The sequence below is a fragment of the Sorex araneus genome, chromosome 6 (assembly GCF_027595985.1).
Source record: "Sorex araneus isolate mSorAra2 chromosome 6, mSorAra2.pri, whole genome shotgun sequence".
NCBI lineage: Eukaryota > Metazoa > Chordata > Mammalia > Eulipotyphla > Soricidae > Sorex > Sorex araneus.
In genome coordinates, this window is record NC_073307.1 from 126,480,301 (window position 1) to 126,485,946 (window position 5,646).

The following is a 5,646-nucleotide window of genomic DNA, read 5'->3' on the forward strand; positions in this document are numbered from 1 at the left end:
AGTGAAACAAATAATAGATAGCAAATTTTAATTACATTCATGACTTTATCTCACTCTGTATTACTTTTGTTATAATACTAGAGAGGAACGGGCACTGAGAATGGTGATAAGAACATCAGTGGACTAAATTAAACATTTGTAGAAAGTTTGGGATTCATTATAGGTGGATTGATATTGCAAAATCTGAGAAAAACTAAAACATTGTATTAATTCTTCATGTGTATAGAATGCCAATAGCAAAGAAAAACAGGCCTTTCCTTAAGTCTCAGGTGAATAGGAATATCCTGTTTCCCCAACGAAGACCCAATCAACAAACTCTTATGCATTCCTTCTGAGAAATACAGCGTGTCAGGAGCCAGAGTGTGCTCAGGACAGGAGTCGTTCCATTCTTCTGCCTTATCCTCCTCCTGGAGTTTCTGGATAAGGGATTGGTACTATTAAGAATTTATACACGAATGTTAACACCTGGGAGAGACAGGTGCTCTCACACCAGAAAACTCAAATCACAGTTCTCTTTCTGTGTAGCTGAGCAGAAGAAAAATAGTTTGCTTACCTTGTTATTAACTGATTGTTCATTCCAAAACCATAAAAGTAAAAAATTCATGCCACGAACCATCTGCTGCTTTGTGTGTGAGAGAATTCACGATAGTTTAATGCGTGAATCATTTCTGAAGTTAAAGAAATACTAAAATAGAACAGGCAAAAAAGCAACAACAACAATTCACTTAGATTTAGAGCTGACAAAGTGAAACCAGGGAATGCCCTCAGAAACTGTACTAATTCGAGAGTCCCATAAAATTAGAAAGTTCTGTAAGGAATTTTGGATTCTCTCTGTAAAAGGCTTTTAGGGAAAATATGAGTTGAAAAATGCTCATTTATACTAGAATACTGTTGTTTATAGACTGCTTCAAAGGAAATAGTCTGAAGATATATACATATATATTCATATAGATATAATGCTGACTCTAATGTTTTGTTTTCAGTTTAATTTTGATACTGTAGTTTTTAATCTCAATTTCTTTAATTATAATTTTACCCTCTTTTTTTTCTTGCTTTTTGGGTCACACCTGGCAATGCACAGGGGTTACTCCTGGCTCTCCACTCAGGAGTTACTCCTGGCGGTGCTCAGGGGACCATATGGGATGCTGGGAATTGAACACAGGTCAACTAGGTGCAAGGCAAACGCCCTACCCGCTGAGCTATCCTTCCAGCCCCTATAATTAAACCCTCTTTATTCATGGAAAATAATTCTGAAAAACCAGAAGATTTTACTTGACTCATTTTACTACAGAATAAAGATTATTTTAAATCATTATTATTATATGAATATTAAACACTTCCTACTTTTATTCTTATATATAACTTACATAAGGTCGACTCAATTGAAGATAAAATCTGCAAGATTCTCTCAGCAATAATGTTTACTATGAAAAGGGAGGAAAGAAGGACAAGCAGAAGACAGAAAATAAAAACAAGATCAGATCTGTCCTTAAGGTAAGATACTTCTTAATGAAAATGCCCAGTGTACAACCAAGTATAGTACAAGGAAGAACAACGTAAGATGATGAAAGTATGGCACAGATTATGGAAGTAATGAGGAACAGAGCATGTGTGTGAGTTGGTATTTGGGAAAGGCTTAATAGCACAAGTGTTTGCCATTACAGAAAGAGATATTTCAAAGAGCAAGAACAGCTGACAAGTCAATCTAGACTCAATTGATGAAATTTATTATTGACGTAAGCCAAATCAAATAACTGAAAAACAAAATAGAGTGGTGCAAAGATTATGCTAGGTTAATCTTCACTTATATTCATCTGAATGGTGACTATGTTTAAATTTAAACAGATGAAAGAATTACTGTTGCCTATAGAATTCTTATAAACTAGTTGATATTGTTTCATTTTATCAGTTTAGTTTCTGCCATTCCACTGCTAGATCCATAATTCTTATTTCTTATGTCATGAAACTACTGTCATATTCAAGATTACAAAAAGTAAAAGATATATTTTTTTAGAGATCTGGCCCCAAATGTTACTCTTTATCTTGGTCTGAGCCTTCCAAATGGAGGTTTAGAGGGCTGAGCATCTCTCCCAGTGATTGTCAGCCTTTAAGCCAGCAGTTGCTACAAGGGTTGGTGAATGTGGTACCACTTGGGCTCTGCAGTGTGATGCCAAGGATTATTTACATGGTGTTCAACAAGAATCACTGAGTGAGTCTCAGGATCTCCATAACTCCTTCTAAAGATGCACAGGGGATCATGTAGTTTGGGGACCAAACATGGATGAGGTTGGCTACATGCAGGACATGTGCTTTTTTCTTTTTAACCCCATACTATCTCTCTGCCTCCCATGCTGTTCTTTAAAAGACAAGTAAAGGTATAAAATCCATTTATATCTTAGAATTAAGTGAACATGGATATTTAAGTGATTAGAAATCCAAAAACAATATTTTAACACTAGCTAAAAATTACAGAATATTAACATAACACACTTTAATGAATAATCCTCAGTCTATGAAGAACATTACCTCAAGTTTCAAAATTGTACACTAAAATCTCTTAAGTCTGGATACTATAAAGGTCATGAATAGCTTGCAGAAATATTTAAAAATCATAGTGTATTAAAGATCGTTTAGCGGCCGGGTTTTCGGCCCAGTCGCCCATGCCTCTGCAGAGCCGGTGGATGTGGAATGAGCGGGAACCAGAGACAGCTTTAGGAATTGGGGTTCCAGCAAGTGCTTGCACCCATGTATGGAGACTGTGAACTAAGCTTTTGCCCCACGCCGGCTAACGGAGGAAATAACCTTCCTCCTTGGTCTCTCTCCCCTCCGGGAGAAGGCGTGGTGTCCGACATTTTGTGGGTCTGTTGAGAAGGTATGAACTTTTGGCGCGAGAAAAAAAAAAAATGTGTGCTTTGAACTAGAAACAGCTCCGCTCCGGCCGGCCGGGTTTTCGGCCCGGGTGCCCATGTCTCTGCAGAGCTGGTGGATGTGGAACGAGCGGGAACCAGAGACAGCTTTAGGAATTGGGGTTCCAGCATCTGGCAGAATTTTCCCTGGACTTTAAACAGAAATCCAAAACCGCGCGGACTTAACATTTATAATTGTCAGCAATGTGAAACGGTTCCTTTTGAACAGGTCTGACTTGGGGGGGAAAACTCCAGATAATAACAGTAAGTTTTTGTTGAAATATTGAAGGTTTTTAATGTAGCAGCCACATCTCTGGACTGTGAACTAAGCAAAAGCCCCATGCTGTCCGATGCGGCGTGGCGTACACCATACTATGAGGCGCTGGAAGGAGGATGAGGGGGAAAAAGGAAAAAAAAAAGGGGGGGGAAAGGAAAAAGGGAAAAAAATAAGAGAGAGAGAGAGAGAGAGAGAGAGAGAGAGAGAGAGAGAGAGAGAGTTATGTACTTGTAGCAGTGGGGCTACATATATCTTCATTTCCAGCAATGAAAAACTAATTATCAAATGTAGTAGGTCTGTCTCTCTTGGTTGGAAACTCGAACAACTATAGTGAGTTTTGTGTTGAATTATGGAATGTAATCAAGGTAAAGAAAAAATGAAGTGAAATTCATTAGTTATACAGTAGGGGGTAGGGGGTGGGGGCAGGGGTATACTGGGGTTTCTGGTGGTGGAATATGGGCACTGGTGAAGGGATGGGTGTTTGAATATTGTATAACTGACATATAAACCTGAGAACTTTGTAACTTTCCACATGGTGATTTAATAAAAAGTTCAAAAAAAATCGTTTAAGTTTCTGTTTTTATTTGTTTGCTTGTTTTCTTGTTGGTTTGTTGTGTGTGTGTGTGTGTGTGTGCGTGTGGATAGGAGCAATTTTTTTCTCCAACCAATGGTACTAAGGGATTGCTGCTGACTCTGCTCAGTGGTCACTGCAAGCAGTACTCTAGGTTCATTTGTGGTGCTGGGGACTGAACCAGGCAAGCTGAATGTCAGACTTGACCCTTAATCTCTACACAACCTCTCTGGCCTCCAAAATTGTTTGAGTTTCTAATTATGTCCTACCATATTTTTTTTAAATAGCACTAGTGTAGGTCTGACTGATATTAGAGAAAAACAAAAGTAGCAGTTTTTGAGTAAATGAGTAAATCACTTAGATATACCAGCAAAGTCTAGAGCATAAAGACTACATTTGGTACCGAGTTAAGAGGTCTTTCCATGACTATGGCTGCCCTGGAGAATAGCATGTTTTCTTATGCATAGAGTGAGGTACTAAATGAAAATGTGCTTCAATATTCATAGTTGAGTATATATATATATGCTTTAACTCTACCACTATTTATAAGCCAATATGAAACTTACCCATCTTAGAGCTTGCTCTAGAATTTATTAAAATTTTTGCACTGACATTTATATTTATAGAATATGAATATACAGAAAGTAGAAAAATATCATGATAAGTAATGAAAGTGTAAATAAAATATGATTCCACGGCTATGTTAGGTGTTTCTCCTTCTTGTACAAGTCCTACTTTGTTTTATCTTCCACATAAAAGTGACTAACATATAATTCACTTTGAAATACAAGTGGTAAATTTCTTTCCACTTACCTGTTTTATTTGCTTCCCAAAAAATCTCTACCCATAAAAAAGGAGGTTTCAACATAAATATTAACTCAACACAAAAATATTTTATTTGTTCCCACTTTAGAGGCAGTATTTTAAAGCTGATTCTCAAGATGCAGTTGATACACAAAGGCAACAGAAACTGAGAAATAGTCTTCAGTAGAAAGCGTACCACCAGGGAGGGACAGGGGAATTAGAATGAAGGGAATTCTGGGGCAGTGGTAGAGGGAAGGCGATACCTTGGGGAGGATTTAGCGAGAAAAACCTATGATTAATAGTGTTATAACCACAATACTTAAAATATTTCTTTAAAGACAGTTGATATAAAAATGAATAAAAGTGAAGCATTAAACATTTCTTGACAGAGAACAATTTATTTAAAACTTTTAACAAGGGAACTGAACAATAGTTCCTTGCACGCAGCAAGACTGGGTTTAGGTACAATCCCCAGTTTGGAAATCATCATCATCATCATCATCATCATCATCATCATCATCATCATCATCATCCTGTTGATCGTGGATTTTCTTGAGCGGTCTCAGTAACGTCTACATTCATCCTAGCCCTGAGATTTTAGAAGCCTTTCTTTACTCGTCCTTCCCAATGGTGCAGCATTGGAGATTGTTTCAGGGTTAGGGGAATGAGACCCATTATTGTTACTGGTTTTGGCATATGAGTATGCCACAGGGAGCTTGCCAGGCTCTCCCATGCAGGCAGGAAACTCTTGGTATCTTGACAGGTTCTCCGAATGGGAGAATTAGGCTATAAGATGCGGCTTAGTGGAACTTGGTTTTAGAGTCTCTGGATGTTGGCTGTTGATGGGATTACACAGCATTGGGGGTAGTTTCTGGGTGTGACCGCCTAGCTATTGAGAAATGGGGGATCTGGGCGGAAGAGGCCCAGTCCCAATCCGAGCAGGCTTGGAGGTCTCAGCCCAGGTCCAGCACACCTGGGTTCCTTTGCTGATTCCTTCATGTGTGAAGCTTGTCTAAACGTGTGGAGAGGTACCTTGAGCATGGCCGTGGCTGGGTTCCAGAGATCTTTGGCTGAGTTCCAGAGATCTT